Source organism: Canis aureus, chromosome 15 (assembly GCF_053574225.1).
Source record: "Canis aureus isolate CA01 chromosome 15, VMU_Caureus_v.1.0, whole genome shotgun sequence".
NCBI classification, from domain to species: domain Eukaryota; kingdom Metazoa; phylum Chordata; class Mammalia; order Carnivora; family Canidae; genus Canis; species Canis aureus.
In genome coordinates, this window is record NC_135625.1 from 38,013,851 (window position 1) to 38,033,445 (window position 19,595).

General features: G+C 35.0%; 1 long non-coding RNA gene across 1 annotated transcript; it reads right to left on the reverse strand.

The window, feature by feature from the left end:
* Positions 1-7,219: 7,219 nt before the first annotated feature.
* LOC144284008 (uncharacterized) lies at positions 7,220-19,068 on the reverse strand. The gene is made up of 3 exons (XR_013352489.1): positions 17,066-19,068; positions 8,628-8,742; positions 7,220-8,165 (listed from the first exon to the last, which is right to left on the reverse strand). It is a non-coding gene; the product is annotated as an uncharacterized LOC144284008 (long non-coding RNA).
* Positions 19,069-19,595: the final 527 nt, after the last annotated feature.

Sequence of the window (19,595 nt, forward strand, 5' to 3'; positions counted from 1 at the left end):
TCTTTCTTTCTTTCTTTCTTTCTTTCTTTCTTTTTTTTTTTTTTGAAGATTTTATTTATTTGATAGAGAGGGAAAGAGAGACACACACAGAGAGAGTATGCAGGGGGGAGGAGAAGAGGGTGAAGGAGAGGGAGAATCTCAAGCAGGCTCCCCACTGACCACAGAGTTGTAAGAGGGGCTCTATCCAGGACCCTGAGATCACAACCTGAGTTGAAATCAAGAGTCTGACACTCAGCTGACTAAGCTACCCAGGCACCTGTCTATTCTGTTCAGTTTGGTAAATGTTTGAAAATCTCCATAATAAAACATTATTTTAAATTTTCCCACCAGGTATTTTTTCTTTATCTGTCAATTTTTATTATGTTTTGAAGCTATGGTATTCAATAAATAAATATTTAGAATTATGATGTTCTTGTGATGAACTGGCCTTTTTATTATTATATTACAAGTTGCTCTTCTTTAAGAATGGTGTAATGGTTTGGGGCTTAAAGTCTATTTTATCAAAAATTAATGTAAATTCACAATCTTTTTTTTTTTGGCTAGTATTTCCTTGGTTTTTTTTTTTCATCATTTGACTTTCAGTCATCTGTGTCTGTGTGCTTTAATTCTCCTATAAACAACATGGAATTGGATTACTTTAGGCTAGCTTAACAATGTTTATCTTTTACCCGGTAAATTTAGCCCATTTACAGTTACTGTTGAAAAAAATGAGAAAAGCAGTTACTACACACAGGTAGGCCTGGCAAAGAATGATGCCAAACCTAAGAGATAGGTTTTGGTATTTCTAGGAGCTCAGCTGGGTTACGATGTTGCCATAGGTCTGTGATCATGATAGAAAAAAAAAAGAACTTTCCATTAATCATTCTTAGTAAAACAAAAATATCGTCCAAACCAAAAAAAGAACCTAATAATTCCCTTGCCTGATTAGTGCTAGTAACTGCTGTTTCCATACTAATGACGGATTTATAGTCCCCTCTTTATTTCTCCTGCCTCTTAGATAAAATCAAGATACCCTACCAAAGAATTTTAACAATATTCAGTTCAGAGCAAATAAAATCCCAATTCTCCCCCAATTATTCAACATGAACAAATCTTATTATAACTTTTTTCTAAACCCTCCTGGCATAATGTGTGGTTCCTTGTCGTATTCTCTCTTCTCTGTGACAGCCAATAAATGCAACCTACTTGGCTACAGTGGGTCTCCAATGGTCTTTAGCAGATGGACATTAACAGAATAATCCATAGATATATTTGGATTTATTTCTGCTCATCTTAGTAAGCAGTTTTGTGTCCTATTTTTTATATTTCTCTCTTTTCTTGCCTTTTGGTTTTCTTCATCTCATTCAATATTTCTCTACTTCTAGGCATTCTTTATCAAACCTTTAGCATTTGCCCTATTTTAATGTTTATATTTAATGTATAAGATTATATTTTCCAGGCTTTTATTTATATATAGCCTCTTCCTCACTACACATGAAGTAGACATTATTATTATAATACAATTCATATATGTTGAGTGTATTTAAATATTTATCACTATCTTTGCTAAACACTCCTTTATTCTATCTTCCACTTGAGTTCATTTAACATCCATCTTTTAATTTTTCTTTACAAAATGTAACTTTGGTAACTTTTTTTCATTAATTACTTCATACTTCCTCTTGAAAGATGTTTTACTTACTATAAGATTTTACATTAACTTTCATTTCTTTTAACACACTGAAGGTACTCCAACTGTCTTCAGCTGCCTTTCAGTCACCAGGCTAATTGTCACTTATTTACCATTAATCAGTCTTTTTTCTCTAGCCATTTTTCAGGATTTTCTATTTTTCTTTGGCATTGGCAGTTTTACTTTAATTGAAAGATTGATTTCTATCTATTCATCTGGCTTGGAGTATGCCAGGCTTCCTAGATCTAAATGCCCATGTCTTTCAAAAAGTCTGGAAAATTTCAACTATTTTATCTTTGGATTTTTGTTTTTTCCTCTATTTTGTTAGCTTCCTGTAAACTATTTAATTAAAAATATTTTAGATCTTCTGATGCTTTTATCCTAGTCTCTTACTCTCCCTTTATATCATCAACCTCTTGAGTGTGTTCTGGATTATTTTCTCAGATTCTTTTTCTAGGACATTTGTCTTCAGCTGCATCACCTCTGGCTGTTTAAACTAATCATTAAGGTTTAAAATTCAATTATATTTCCATTATAGTAGTTCTATTTGTTAACGTTTGCTTGTTCTGTAATCAAAATTTTATATTCTTTTATTATTTTTAAAGATATTAAATATAGTTTTAAAAATTTGTGTCTAAATCCTTTATCTGAAGCATTTGTCATTCTGTATATATAATCCTTAATTCTCCTGGATCCTAATCTTGATGCTTTTATCCTGACCTGCTTTATCATTTTTAAAAAAACATTTTATTTATATTCATGAGAGACACAGAAAGGCAGAGACATAAGCAGAGGGAGAAGTAGGTTCCGTGCAGGGAGTCTGATATAGGACTTGATCCCGGGACACTAGGATCACACCCTAAGCTGAAGGCAGATACTCAACCACTGAGCCACCCAGGCATCCCCGTTTTATGATTTTTTACTATAAAATGCCCTTTAACTTGGAACTTTGTGGAATTCTTTGAAACCTGAATTAGCTTGGAGTTCCTTCAAAAAGAATTTGCATTTGTTTCTGCTGAACACCTGTAATTACTACCAACCAGTGACAACTTTAACATAAGTTTTATATTTGAAGCTTTTCAAACCATAATGCTAATATAAATTTAGACTACAATCCTGTAGGAGGCCTAGCATATAAATATGAATTCTCAGGGCATATTTTTATCTCTCTACCCACTGCCAGAATCCAAATACGCAACCTATCTTGCTGTCTCCTTTTTTGATAAGGGTTTATTTTTTTTTTTTAAGGGTAGAACTCTTTACCTTTCCAGCTTTATTTATGAATTTTGTCTTGTATTCCCTACCTTCCTTGGAAGCAATGAAGTCATCAAAAGAAGCTTTAAGGTCTCTAGAGGATTGCTAGAAATATTCATTTTAAAACCCGTGTAGGCATTGGCTTACCTCCTAGAGTTCTGTGAATTTCTTATTTTGTGTCAACTCAGTAATATCTTTTAAACTTAATTTATCCATACATTTAGTTACTTTAAGTAGACTGTTTAGGAAACCTAGTCTGTCATATTGCTAGATTCAGAGACCCAGCTTAATATCTCTAAATGTAAAAGGCATGACAAGTGTAAAGGCAGTCCATGGGCACCAGTGGGGCTCAGTGGTTTAGCTCAGGTCGTGATCCCTGGGGTTCTGGGATTGAGTCCCTCATCAGGCTCCCCATAGGGAGCCTGCTCCTCCCTCTGCCTATGTCTCCTCCTTTCTCTCTGTGTCTTTCATGAATAAATAAACAAAATCTAAAAAAAAAAAAAAAAAAAAAAAAAAAGGCAGCTGTCCAGGACTAAGCTATGGCAAGGATTCTGGGGTTCAGGATAACATCTCATAAACTGTATTCTTTGGAAGCTAATGTCTTACACAATTTTGATCAATGTTCTTCCAGAAAAGGTGGTTTAGTGACAGAAGATTAGGGAAATTCTTCATGTACTTTTTCCATCTTGGAGAGACTTATTCATAAGTCTTAACATAGGGAGGCTACTGAGAAGTCTTATAATAAAAGAATCCGATGAAGTGTGTTTAAACAAATATTTTTCAACCATACTTCATCAAAGAATCTATTTTTGCAGAACAACACTGATGACCATAGGACATCGTTTGGAAAATACTGGTGCAAGGGAATATGAGCATTAATCTGTCCTCTCTTTGACAGAACAAAATATAGTTTCTTCATATGAAGAGGCATATTAAGGATGGGAAAATAAAGGTGATGGAAGAAGGAGTGTTAGGGTATGTGTGAAAGTTCTGTGGAGCAAAAGAGGGATTACTATTGAGTACTATTAGAAACGTTAGTGCTGCTTTTCTATAGGGGCTGTCATGAGGACCTAGGAAAAGTTAAAAAATAACTTAGTTCTAGAGGGAGGAAAAAGGCAAATATACAAATAAAAGAAACTGTCTAAGAGATTTGGGCTGATTAATCCGTTTTGCATGATCAAGAATTTATCTCCGTATGCAATGATGAAGAGCTTAGAAGACCTAAGTTAAGTTTTGGCATCATTTCCCCCTTTATCCTCTGTCTCTTGCTTCATCTCCACATTTATAAAATTAGCCATACTTCCCTGCCCCTTCTGCCTCTCAGTTTCTGTGATAATAATCAAGAGACATATAAGAATAGACATATTCCCACTCAGGGCTCTGTAGGAACCTCACTTTGAATTAATCCACAGAGGGCTAATTCATTAGGAAACACTTGTGTCCTTTATATAAGAGTGTCAAGATTGAGTTGGGGGAGGGGAGAAGGGCTATAGCAGATGTGCCAACATCTCCTTTCATGTCATTTCTTCTGGAAAGTATAAGACAATCTTGAGCTTCCTTGAGTGTAGATTGGGTAGGAACCACAAAAAGTAAGGGATTATGGAGAAGTGGCAGCAAGTTAGGAGCTAAGAAAAGCCATAAGGAGATGGGCAGGTTTGAGGCAGTTCCCAAGAATAGAAAGATTATTATTGCTCATCCTCACAGCACTGAAAAGCCCTCCAGAGTGGAATAGCTGCATAGACTATTTAGAAAGAAAAACGGACAATCGCCCTTATGCTGAGGGTCTTCAAGCAACTGTTGGGTTTTGAGATTATGTTCATGGTGATTAAGGAGGAACAAAAGCCAGGGGAACCCAAATAAAATCCAAAATAAAATTTCTTCTACAAACTTGGGAGCTGGGAAAGGCCCAATCATGGAAACTGAATAGAAAGTCCCTGACCATGTGGAAAATTTGTTTTTGAAAAATTATATCCTCGTATAGGCCCATATATTGTGGAGTATAATTCACACCCCCTACAGCAGCTGTGAACAAATTTGGATTGATTTTGACAATAATTGGACTGAAAGGTCATTTCTAAACAAGAGCAACAATAGGAGCCAATGTAATTCTATCTTCTAACAGGTTATTATGCTTTTCTTAACTTGTTATTTAAAGTTGCATTTCTCCTATCTTAGTTTTTCCCACTTCCTTTGCGCTTCCTCCCCATTCTGCTTACTGCTTTATGACATTCTATACAATCACTAATTCAATTTATTTATTGTTTATTTTCTGGAACTGGAAAGGGTAGGGATTTTTGTCTATTTGGCCCACTAATAACCCTCAACGCCAAGAAGATTGACTGATATTTGGCAAGATTCCAGTAAATACTTGATGAATAAATAAGCATTTGATAAGAAGAGAACACACAGTTTTTGAACTAAGGGGAGCATTTAGTTTTGTTTTCCAGAGAAAACACCTAAGTTGGTTTTAGGCAGAAGCAGAAGGATTTGCAACTCTTATGTCAATTTATGTGAATGCAATAACATTCCTCAGGGGTATAAAAGCCCAGGTAAACAAAACAAAAAAATAAAAACAACTTCCATTTTTCTCCTTCACATTTCACACTGTAAACACAGTAAATCTTCTGTAACTGTAATTTCATGAAAAAGTGAGAAAGAAGGGGCAAACAATCCAGCCAAACTAAACAAATATAAACAACCTAGCAAACTTTCATTTTCATCTACTATGTGTCAAGCTAAATTGGCCTCTGTGTATTATTTTAATTAAAAATTATCCTCTTGAGTACAAATGAGAAAGAAAAATGTAATCATTGGCCAACCTATAAATTACTTTAAACAGTGTTTCTGGAAACTTAATGCTGATGGCATATTCTGTTTGTTAATAGTCCTCTACTTCAGAGAAAATTACTCTCTGTCATTTGCTTAATTTGCTATGCGGTACACATTGACTTATTTAGATCGAATGGTATTGAGTTAAATATGAACTTTGAACATTTCCAGCTACATTACTAAGAATCCTTCTCTGGCAAGTTTTAGTCTTAAGAAAATACAGCTAAGGGACACCTAGGTGGCTCAGACAGTTGTGTGTCTGACTCTTGATTTTGGCTCAGGTCATGATCTCAGGGTGTGAGATCGAACCCTGTGTTGGGCTTGGCACTCAGCACAGAATCTGCCTGAGATTCTCTTTCCCTCTCCATCTGCCTCTCCTTCACTGTGCACAGGCTCTCTCTCTCTAAAATAAATAAATCTTTTTTTTTTTAAAGAAAACACAGCTATTTTTTCCCAACATTTCTTCCTATAAGACACAGACTATATACTTACATGCACACCAATTTGGATAACACATGTTTTCTGCCCAATTTTATATTCACAGGTAATTAAGTACTGTGAGATTTTATTTTGCAATTGTTCTTAGCCATCTGCTGAAAACAGTTATTTACAAAAAAAAATTATTGACATTCTCTTAATTAGCCCTACTTTTAAGAAAAACTTTAAACCACAATTTTTAATTATAGAGTCTCTAAAACTCAAAGATTTAAATGATTTTACATCTATGCTTCACTGAGTGCTAGAGGACGAAGAGCAGGAAATAACCGTCCGTGAAGAAAATAATTCTAAATCAAGGTTTTCAAAATGTCAAAAGATTGAAAATGAAATGATTACAAAATAACTTCCAGATTCCTGACAAGCTCTACAGCTTAATAAAATTAAATAGTATTAAACGTTTTTCACAGCCTGACATTACCGTGCTCATGATATCTCTATAAAATAATGGTGTGAGATAGTCAAATCCATATTTGCTATCTAGCATTTGGCTGCATAGTCGTAGTTAATTAATCAATAGACAAGAATGGTCTTAGAAAATAGAAAACATACTTCATTGAAAAGAATACTGATGTGATAGAATAAAATCTACTTATTACTACCTTATCTTATATATACAAATTCCTTCTGAAGTTAGTGTTCTCAGCTTATGACCACCCTTTGTTACTGTCTTTATTCAAATTTGAGTATTTTGCCATTATAACCCATTAATTCTGTTTGTACTATATTCAGCCCAGAAGGAAGAGAAGTGGAAGATGACCCCTCCTGTAGGCTGAGGGATTCAACGTTTCACTTAGATAACACTTGAAGCCATAAATTCCAATTTACACCTAACAAAATTAGCCACACTTTAAATGAGAAATATGTACAAAGACACTTGAAAGAAAAATCACTAAATTTTGAGAGTTTAAATTTGATAAATCTGTTTGGAACAGAGAAATGATAATAAAATCAATTTACACTGAATAAAATAGATGAGAATGATAGGGAGCTGGAGATATTAATTTAGAAGTGATTTTTCAATTTACTTCTCTACAAATTAGAAAGCTTACTAAATTTCAGTCTTCGAAATCAAGGTTCTGTCTGTTTTGCAATAAAATAATACCTTTTGGGTTGTTTTGCTATTAATGATGATGTTCAAATTGAGATGATCCATTGAGCATTTTGCCTGATAGTATACATATGCAGGAGAGAAACAAACTGAAATCTTCATAAGAAGACCCTAAAACTTGATTTTTTTCTTCAAACTTTTTACCTCTTCATTAATAATTTTGTTTCCAGTCTTCTCTCATATCCTTGACTAACTGTACCCCTCCATAATTTCAGTTTCAATCATCCATTCTCTGGCTACTACCTTCAATCTTTCCAGATTACATCCTTTTATAGTTAATTCACAATGGCTCTTAAGACTGGCGTGCTCTAATCTGATGTTACCTTTTAGTCACCATCTGCTTGTACTTTCCCTCAGTTTACTCTCCTGTTAGTTCTACTCAAAACAGTCAGGCTCCCTCCATGAGATCTTTGTACTTGCTACTCTTGTTCCCTGGGTGGCTCTTACTCAGGCATCCCCTTAGATGATGAATTAGTTTTCTATTACCCCTAAAAAACTTTCTATTAAGTTTTTTTTGCTTAGAACAATCAATATTTGTGATCTCACACAGTTTCTGAGGATCAAGAATCTGGGAGTGGGTTCTCTCTCAGAGAGGAGAGGGTTTTTTGTGAGGTTGCAGTTAGGCTGTTGGCCAGGGTTGTAGAGTCTGAAGATGTGATGAGAACTGAAGAGTTTGCTTCCAGATTTTGTTGGAAAGAGGCATCAGTATCTCCCCACACAGGCCACTTGACAGGGTTATTCGTGGCAGGTTGTGTTCCATGAATCACTGAATCTAGCTTACACTCAAGAGAAAGGATTCAGTTCCACCTGTTTAAGGAAAGAGTATCAAATAATTTGATGGCATATTTTGTTGTTGTTGCATATTTTAAAAACCATCCAGGCTCATCTCTCATATCCTTGAAATCTCTACTCCAATCCCACCTTATTAGCAAGAGTTTTATTGTCCCCTTTATATAAAACAAGACGCCTTTCCCCTAGGCACTTCCCCTAACTGCTTCATTTGCTTCTTAATGTTTATTACCATCTAAAATATTAAATATTTATTTAATTATTTGTTAATTTTTTGCCTCCTCCAACCCCCACTATGTAAGCTCCAATAGGAGAAGAAATTTATGTATTTTGTTTATTGCTATATTCCCAGCCCTTCAAAGAACACCTGGCATAAATGGACAAAATCAATAAATATCTACTGAATGAATAAATGAATAATAAAAAAACATATGTTCTGTAGCTACTGAAAGATGCTAATTGGCTTTTGGTTGGCTTTACCTTAGCTTCTCCTTGTGTTCATTCTTTGCTGCAAGAAACACCCAAGAGGTCAGGAAATTTGCCTCTGCATTATTCAGGAGTACATACAATTATCAGATCCAGGCTTTCCCTCAGGCTGCAAATACAATAATAGCATTAGTTGTTTCTGACACAGGGACATAGTCTCCCGAATTCTCAAATCAAAGGTCTGATTTTTATTTTACAGAAGGAAAAGGAAAATGGAGGGGAGGGAGAGGTTCTTCTCTCCTTCTTCTTTTTCTTCTTCTTCTTCTTTTTTTTTTTTTTTGAAAAAGATAAATATTCCGGCAATTATGTGCATTTGTGAATCACTCTAATTTCAGCTTCAGTATTCAGATGAGTGGCAGGACAATCTATGTTTCTCTTGATTCCCTTCCCCAATAAAACATCTGGCTACATACTAGAATTTTCATTAAAGGAGCACAGGGAGCTTCAACATAATTCATCTCTAAGTCTTTTTCTGGCAAGTCCTTGTATGAAACAATCTTCCCTTTAGTATGAATCTGATACTCTTTCTCTGGCATAAGAACTACATTCATCTGGTGTAATGAAGGTTTGTTTTTGAAAAGAGGGACCTTTTGCCAACAAGATGAGAGAGAATGTGGGGGAGGATGGATGTTATATTGTTAGAGGATGATATATTATTATTTTCAAAACTCTGAGGAGAGAGACTCAACCTTGTCAGCTCTGATTTATGTTTGTTCATTTTGTGATTCAATAAGAAGGTCAGGTGAGCTTTACTGAAATGTTTTGTTATATATTTTTCTACTGAGTGCAATGAAAAGCATCCTACACCCTTGACCTCACTCCCCATTTCTACTGTTAAGAGTTAAGCATTGATTGAATGGAGGCTGCATATCATTATTCTAAAAAGTTATTCATTCATCTATATATTCACCTGAACCAAATTGGCTGAACAAGCCTGGGGGGACGAGGTCCTTGAGAGCAGATTATTAATGGAGAGATTAGGGTATATCTTTGGAAAAGTTTTAAAACTCACTTTATGGGGAAGCTAAGTTTTGAGCAAAATCTCAAAATATTTTACTATTTATGAAGGTTTGTCTACAAATCCATGAATCACAAAATCTCCCACTTAAAAGCAAATATAGAAGCATACCCTATTGAAAAACATAAAATTCAGAGCTGAAATGTAACTGGATTATTTTAGTGTGACTTGGGTTTGTAAACTGGTAGAGCAGTAAATGAAAAAACATGTAGAAAAGTTCATAAAGTATCTCTAACACAAATGGAAAAGTGTATATGTAACAGTAATATTTCAAAATAGTAAGAAAAGGAGATGAGATTGTTAAAAAAAATAGTGTTGGAACAACAGTTTAGCAGTAAGGAAAAATAAAACTAGAGATGTAATTCAGCCTTTATACCAAAGATAGTTACATAAATATGAGTCATTTTGCTGATATGTTCATGGGAGTAAGGTCTTCTTAATCGGGACCTACAACCTAAGAACCATAAAGAGTAAATTTAATAAATTTAATATTATAAATGTCCTGGTTTTATTATATGTGCATGTGTTTGTGTATGTGTGTCTCCACTGCATTCTCTTCCTCAAAACTTGTCTTTTTACTCTCTTTGTGGACTTTTGATAAACAAGACTTCCTAATTTTAATAAAATTAAATTCTCAAATATGTTCAATTCTGCTACATTCTATTCAAAGGTTTTTACCCACCCCAAACCCACAAGGGTAATTTTCTTTGTTATTTTGTAGAAGCTTTATTATTTTACCTTTTACAACTAGATCTAACTTCAGTGAGAGTTAAATGTCATGATTAATTATTTCCATGATTATTTAATTAATCTAATATCATTTCTTGATAATTCTTTGTCCATCAACTTTGTGTCAAATTACCACAAATTAAGTAACAATGTATATACAGGTTTATTCTAGGCTTTCATTCTATTTTCTTAATCTGTTTAACTAAAATTGTTCCAATATCATACCATATTTTTCTTACCTTTTTGCTTTCACTAGGACTTCTGGTGTATTATTGAATAGAAATGATGATAGCATTTCTTCTTGTTTGATTTCTTTCCTCAATAGAAAGTTTCAATATTTCATAACTAAACATTCTTTTAAATTAATGTTTTTAATCAGATTAAGGAAGTCTTCAAACTTTGGTTTTTAAATTGTTTTAGATATTTCTGGACCATTGTATTTTCATATACACTTTAAAATTAGCATATTAATTCTTACTAAACATCCTATCAGGATACTTATGCAATTGTATTGAATCTGTAGGTCAAATTGGGGTGAATTCAAATCTTTACCATAATGAGTTTTCTTATCCATGAACATGGTATGTTCCTCCATTTATTTAGGTCTTAAAATTTCTTTCAATTAAGGTTTTTAATTTTTATGTTAAGAGTATGGCATATTTTCCATTATATTTATTTCTAAGTAGCTTATATTTTATTTACTACTTCAAACATTGGTAAGTATTCAGTACTAAAGCAATCTAGGGCTAGAGTTTTCTAAATGAGAAATTGTAGTTTTTCATAGACTTCAGATACTTCAGGTTTTCATATTGGTTTTCTATAATATCTGGTAAGTTTTTATTTCATAAGAATTTTCTAATACACATAAATTTACAAATATATCTTCTTGATATTTATAAAAAGCATTGTGTAATGTTTATGTCAGATTTTGAAAGTTCTTGATCATTAATTCTTTTCATATTTCATCTGTACTATCCTTTCTCCTTTCCTTCTATAACTTCACTTGCATACATATTATGTGCATGTGCCATATGTCTTTCATGCTAATTCAATATTTTACATAATTCTCTTTTCATGATTCATTTGGTTATTTTATGTTGACTCATGTTTTATTTCATGTTCTTTTCCATATGTATTTTTAATTATAGTTGTCATATATCACTTTTAGGTTTTCTTGTGTTTCATCTTGTAAATTATTTTCTTGAACATATGTATAACAATTATTTTAAAATCTATGTTCCTGCTTCTCCCTCTGCCTACCTCTCTGCCTTTCTCTCAGTGTCTCTCATGAATAAATAAGTAAAATCTTAAAAAAAATAATAACTGCAATATATGGATCACTTCTGGGCTTTATTTCATTTGTGGTTTATTTAAATATTATAAATATACTATTTAGGGCAGCCCGGGTGGCTCGGCGGTTTAGCGCCACCTTCAGCCAAGGACCCGATCCTGGAGACACAGGATCTAGTCCCACTTTGAGCTCCCTGCATGGAGCCTGCTTCTCCCCCTGCCTGTGTCTCCGCCTCTCTGTGTGTGTGTGTCTCTCATGAATAAATAAATAAAATCTTTAAAAAAATAAATATACTATTTATACCTTAAAAATATTTTAGTATTTGCTCCTAGTTTTACAAAATACATCTTTAACACATTGCAGTCTCAAATAATATTACGCCACTTCAGACACAATGTAAGAAATTCATAAGAATACACTTTCATTCCTTCCTGTCCTTTATACTATTGTCAAATATTTTACATTTACATGTGTTAAAGATTCTATAATACACTATTAAATTTTTACTTTAAATGTCCATTAGCTTTTAATTGAATTTTAAAATGAAAACAAATATTATATTTTTTTCTCACAATTACCACCTTTGGCACTTTCTATTAATTTGTGTAGATTAGTGGTTTTTAGTAGGGGAGTAGGTATAATTTTGACTTCCAGGAAGTTTGGCAGTATCTATAGACATTTTTGGTGGTGAGAGCTTTTCTGGTGGGTGCAAGGGGTTTGCTACTGGCAGTTACTGGGTATAGGCTAGAAATGCTGAAGATAGGCTATAGTGAGCATGACATCCTTCTTCACAAAGAATTATCTCGCTTTAATGTTAATAGTCCCAATTTTGGGAAACTCTGGTGTGAATCCAAGGTTCCCCAGAAAATATAGAAGATCTGTAGTTTAGTGAGATATAGGTGAGATGGTGATGGATAATCAGTTTTGTCTGTAAAATCTTATCCTCACCTGCATTTTTGAAACATATTTTCATGAGGTATAAAATTCAACAATTAAGAATATTTTATTTTAACACTTTAAAGAACTAATTTCTTTGCTTTCTGATTTGCATAATTCTGTCAAGTCTTCAGTCATTATTCCACTATGGGTAGTAAATATATTTTTCCGGCTAATTTTAAGATTTTCCCTGTACTTCTTGGTTTCAGCAATTTGATTATATGGCATGTCTTTTTTTTTTTTTTTTTTTTGTGATGATTCTATGTATTTATTTGAATGAAAGTGAGAGCACAGCAAGGGGAAGGAGGGCAGAGGAAGGAGAAACAGACTTCCTGCTGATGAGCAGGGAGCTGGATGCCGCTTAATCTCAAACCCCCAGATCATGACCTGAGCCAAAGGCAGACACTTAACTCACTGAGCCACCCAGATGTCCCTAAAAATATTTCTATATTGAATTTTTTCATCTTTAGGAGTTATGTTTGGGTTCTTTTATATTTCCCATTTCTATCATTATGTTTATGGTTTCCTTTATGATCTTAAGCATATTTACAATAGCTGTTTTTTTTAAAAAAAGATCTTATTTATTTATTCATGAGAGACACAGAGTGAGACAGAGACACAGGCAGAAGGAAAAGCAAGCTCTTCGTGGGAAGCCTGATGCGGGACTCCATCCCAGGACCCCAGGATCATGACCTGAGCCAAAGGCAGATGCTCAACCACTGAGCCATCCAGGTGTCCTACAATAGCTGTTTTAAAGTCCTTGTCTGCTATTGCAGTTGTGAGACCACCTCAAAGATCTTTTACTACATGGAAAATAATTGACTAAGGGCCCAAACAGCTGCACTTTGAAACCATACCAGATTTCCACCAAAGCCATGTCTCTCATAGGTTGCTCTTGCTGATGACTAAGTGTGGCTGAGCTACCTAGGCAGGTTCATTCCTGAGAGAAAGGCATGCTTTAGTTAGGTGGCTTTGACTCAAAGATAGAACAATGATTTTACCAAAACTTTCTTAGACCACATGACAATAGGAGTTTTCCACTCAATCTTCTCTTTCTCCTACCTTCACTTGGAGTCACACTTTAATTATAGTCTGATTCCATTCCCAGCCTTCCTCAGCTTGCTCCCTATTTTCTTTTACAGGTATAAATTCTGATAAAATCCTTTCACCTTCAATCTCATCGTAGTATCCTCTTGGAAGACTCAATATTTGCTAATTTTATCTTCTCCTTCATTTCTCTGTTTCTTTAGTTTACCAATTTTCTCTTATTAATTGATCAGTTTTATCTATTACTTCACATGCTTATTAATTCTTTTATTCAATGTTAGATATTTTGAATTATACATTGTTGAAATTGCTGGATTTTCTTGTATCCTAAAGGAGTGCCAGAATCCAGTCAGAAAGCAATTAAATTGCTTAAAAAACAGTTTAATCTTGCTTTTAATATGTTAGGGAAGTTTTATAGTAACTTTCCCTCAAGAGTTAATTCAATCTTAAGAGTTATGTTTTACTCTTCTGGAGTCTTCATTAAAGGCCTCACATTCCCAACAAGGGCTCTTCAGTGTAGCTTGTAGAAGTTCAGAAGATTCTCAAGTGTGCATGGACCCTGGAGATTGTTTTTTAATTTCTTTTTTTGGGGGGGGTGAGTTGGCTTATAGTTCCCCAGTAATTTGCTTTCCCTGATGCTGTTATTTGCCTGGCTTCCTGGACTTTCCCCTAGAAAAGTAGAGATTGGTGTTTGACAAAAGACTAATGAGGTCTCTTTTACATAGTTCTAGAGCTCTTTCTCTGCTTAGCTCCCTCTTCTCTGGCATCCTGGGCTGCAAAATTTAGCCCCTTCATTCTCCCTGCATTCATTATATGTTTATTCTCTTCAAGAACATCTCTGAGCTCTGAGTTCCCCTCTCTTCATCACAAATCAGAGACTGATCTGAGGAAATAAGGACAACTGTGAGACTTATTTTATTTATTTCCATTATTTTAAAAATTATGGGCCTTTGCTGATGTTGTTCAGTGTCTGAAAAGTTGTTTTTCCTTGTTCTTCAATTTTCAAATTAAGACAGTAAAGATTATGTTATAGAAGTTACTCCTTCATAAGTGGAAAAAGAAATCTATTGTCTACATTTTTATCTTGGTTTTTAGGCATTTGGTCCTATCTTTTATTGCCTGTTAACTTTTATTCAGTATAGACATAGCTAAGAGATATTGTGGATTTAGTTCCAGATCACCACAATAAAGCAAATATCATAATAAAGTGAGTCAATTTTTTTGGTTTCCCAGTGCATATAAAAATTGTGGAAATTAAGGAGTCAATCCCATTTACAATTGCACCCAAAAGCATAAGATACCTAGGAATAAACCTAACCAAAGATGTAAAGGATCTATACCCTCAAAACTATAGAACACTTCTGAAAGAAATTGAGGAAGACACAAAGAGATGGAAAAATATTCCATGCTCATGGATTGGCAGAATTAATATTGTGAAAATGTCAATGTTACCCAGGGCAATATACACGTTTAACGCAATCCCTATCAAAATACCATGGACTTTCTTCAGAGAGTTAGAACAAATTATTTTAAGATTTGTGTGGAATCAGAAAAGACCCCGAATAGCCAGGGGAATTTTAAAAAAGAAAACCATATCTGGGGGCATCACAATGCCAGATTTCAGGTTGTACTACAAAGCTGTGGTCATCAAGACAGTGTGGTACTGGCACAAAAACAGACACATAGATCAGTGGAACAGAATAGAGAATCCAGAAGTGGACCCTGAACTTTATGGGCAACTAATATTCGATAAAGGAGGAAAGACTATCCATTGGAAGAAAGACAGTCTCTTCAATAAATGGTGCTGGGAAAATTGGACATCCACATGCAGAAGAATGAAACTAGACCACTCTCTTTCACCATACACAAAGATAAACTCAAAATGGATGAAAGATCTAAATGTGAGACAAGATTCCATCAAAATCCTAGAGAAGAACAGAGGCAACACCCTTTTTGAACTCGGCCACAGTAACTTCTTGCAAGATACATCCACGAAGGCAAAAGAAACAAAAGCAAAAATGAACTATTGGGACTTCATCAAGATAAGAAGCTTTTGCACAGCAAAGGATACAGTCAACAAAACTCAAAGACAACCTACAGAATGGGAGAAGATATTTGCAAATGACATATCAGATAAAGGGCTAGTTTCCAACTTCTTAAACTCAACACCAAAGAAACAAACAATCCAATCATGAAATGGGCAAAAGACATGAACAGAAATCTCACAGAGGAAGACATAGACATGGCCAACATGCACATGAGAAAATGCTCTGCATCACTTGCCATCAGGGAAATACAAATCAAAACCACAATGAGATACCACCTCACACCAGTGAGAATGGGGAAAATTAACAAGGCAGGAAACAACAAATGTTGGAGAGGATGCGGAGAAAAGGGAACCCTCATACACTGTTGGTGGGAATGTGAACTGGTGCAGCCACTCTGGAAAACTGTGTGGAGGTTCCTCAAACAGTTAAAAATAGACCTGCCCTACGACCCAGCAATTGCACTGTTGGGGATTTACCCCAAAGATACAAATGCAATGAAACGCCGGGACACCTGCACCCCGATGTTTATAGCAGCAATGGCCACGATAGCCAAACTGTGGAAGGAGCCTCAGTGTCCAACGAAAGATGAATGGATAAAGAAGATGTGGTCTATGTATACAATGGAATATTACTCAGCTATTAGAAATGACAAATACCCACCATTTGCTTCAACGTGGAGGGAACTGGAGGGTATTATGCTGAGTGAAGTAAGCCAGTCGGAGAAGGACAAACATTATATGTTCTCATTCATTTGGGGAATATAAATAATAGTGAAAGGGAATATAAGGGAAGGGGGAAGAAATGTGTGGGAAATATCAGAAAGGGAGACAGAACGTAAAGACTGCTAACTCTGGGAAACGAACTAGGGGTGGTAGAAGGGGAGGAGGGCGGGGGGTGGGAGTGAATGGGTGACGGGCACTGGGGGTTATTCTGTATGTTAGTAAATTGAACACCAATAAAAAATAAATTTAAAAAAATAAAATTAAATTAAAAAAAATAAAAATAAAAAAAAATAAAATGGTCATCCCACAAAAAAAAAATTGTGTACACAATACTGTACTAAATGATAATAGCATTATGTTTATTTTTTAAAGACTTTATTTATTTATTTTGGAGAGAGAGACAGAGATACTGAGAGAGAGCACAAGTGAGGGGAGTGTCAGGCAGAGGGAGAGGGAGAAGCAGACTCCCCACTGAGCAGGGAGCACAGTGTGGGGCACCTTTCCAGGACTCTGGGATCATGACTTGAGCCAAAGGCAGACGCCTAGCCAACTCAGTCACCCAGGTGCCCCTAATAGGATTAAGTCTAAAAAAAATGTAAATACCTTAATTTAAAAATATTTTATTGCTAAAAAATACTTACCATTATTGGAGATTTAGTGAATTGTAATATTTTTGCTGGTGGAGGGTCTTGCCTCAACGTTGATGACTACTGACTGATCAGGTTGGTGGTTGCTGAAGGCTGGAGTGACTGCGACAATTTCTTAAAATAAGAAAACAATATAGTTTGCCTCATTGATTTACTCTTTCCTTCACAAACAATTTCCTTGTATCATGCCATACTATTTTATAGCATTTTTACCACAGTAGAACTTCATTAAAAATTGATGTCAATCTTCTAAAGCCCTGCTGCCCCATAAGCCCTTTATGTTTATGTAATATCCTCAATCCTTTCTTGTCATGTCAACAATATTCACAGCATCTTCATGAGTAGATTCCATCTCAAGAAATCTTTTTTTTTTTTTTTGCTCACCCATAAGAGGCAACTCCTTGGGATGTCTGGGTGATGCAGTCAGTTAAGCATCCAATTCGTGATCTTGGGATCCTGGGATTGAGCCCCATGTCAGCCTCCAAACTCAGCATGTAATCTGCTTAAGATTCTCTTTCCTCTTCTTCTTTCTCTTGCACTCATACTCTCTTTTTCTCTCTCTCTCTCTTAAATATATAAGTAAATCTTAAAAACAAACAAACAAGAAGCAACTCCATGTGTGTTTATGTTTGATCATGAGATTGCAGCTATTCGGTCACATCTTCAGGATCCACTTGGTTCTGTTTCTCCACTATATCTGCAGTTACTTGTTCCACTTAAGTCTTGATGACTTTGAGGGGTTCATGACAGTTGGAATCAATTTCTTCCAAATGCCGGTTAATGATGACATTTTGACCTCTTCCCTTGAATCACTAATGTCTTAGTAGCATCTAGAATGGTGAATCCTGTCTGGAAGGTTTTCAATTCACATTGCTCAGATCCATCAGAGGAATCATTATCTATGGCACATATGGGCTTATAGGTATTTCTTAAACAACAAGACTTGAAAGTCAGAATCACTTCTTGATCCCTGGGCTGCTGAATGGATGTGTGTTAGCAGGCATAAAAACAATATTAATTTCATTGTACCATCAGAGCTCTTGGGTAGCCAGAAGCATTGTCAATGAAGAGAAATATTTGAAATATTTTTTTTTCTTCTGAGCAGTAGTTCCCAAGAGTGGGCTTAAATTATTCAATATATTTTGACAGATGTACTGTCATCCAGGCTTTGATGTTCCATTGACAAAACACAGATAGAGTAGACTTGGCATAATTTATAAGGGCTCTAGAATTTTGGGAATGGTAATGAGCATTGCCTTCAACTGAAAATCACCAGCTGCCTTAGCACCTAACAAAAGAGTCAGCCTGTCCTTTGAAGCTGTGAAGGCAAGCATTGACTTCTCTTCTCTAGCTATGAAAGTCCTAGGCAGTATCTTCTTCCAAAAGAAAACTGTTTCATCTGCATTGTACAGCTATTATTTAGTGTAGCCATTTTTACTAATCATCTTAACTAGACCTCTGGATAACTTGCTGCAGTTTCTTCATCAGCATTTGCTGCTTCACTTTGCACTTTTATATTATGGAGAAGGCATCTTTCCTTCAACCTCATGAACCAACATCTGCCAGCTTCTAACTTTTCCTCCATAGCTTCTTCATCTCTCTCGGCCTTCATAGAACTAAAGACAAGTAGAGCCTTGCTCTGGATTAAGCTTTGGCTTAACAGAATGTTGTGGTTGGTTTGATCTGTTATCCAGACCACTTAAACTTTCTCCATATAGTAATGAGGCTGTTATATTTTCTTATCGTTTGTGTGTTCACTGAAGTAGGACTTTTAATTTTCTCTGAGAACTTTTCTTCAGCATTTATAGTGGCTATTTGATGCAAGAGGTCTAGTTTTCAGTTTGTCTTGACTTTTGACATGCCTTTGTCACTAAGCTTAGTCATTTCTAGCTTTTGATGTAAAGTGAGAAACATGCAACTTTTCATCTCACTTGAATACATAGAGGCCATTGTAGGGTTATTAATTGGTCTAATTTCAATATTGTTGTATCTCAGGGAATACGGAGGCCTGAAGAAAGGAAAAGAGATGAAGAATGGCTGGTTAGTGGAGCCATCAGAAGACACACATGTATCAATTAAGTTCACTGTCTTATACAGGCACAGTTTGTGGTGCTTCAAGATAATTGCAGTAGTACTGCAATATATCACTGATCACAGATCACCATGGCAACAACAACAAAATAATAATGAAAAAGCTTGCAAGAATAACAAAATGTAACACAGAGACATGAAGTGAGCAAATGATGTTGGAAAAATGGCATAGATAGACTTGCCACAAACCATCACTTTGTGAAAAACATAGTATCTGAGAAGTGTAATAGAGCAAAGTGCAATAAAATGAGGTCAGTTTGTACTAATCATAGTGTGTAGAAAAGTGCAGTGGCTCTGAGTAGCATGTTCTTCCCCCAGAGAGGATGTACCTTGACCTCTGGCCATCAAAGAAGAGGCAAACTACAACCTATATTTCCACTAATTGTAAAATCAATTGTATCATATCTATAAAATAGAATGTTATAGAACTGTT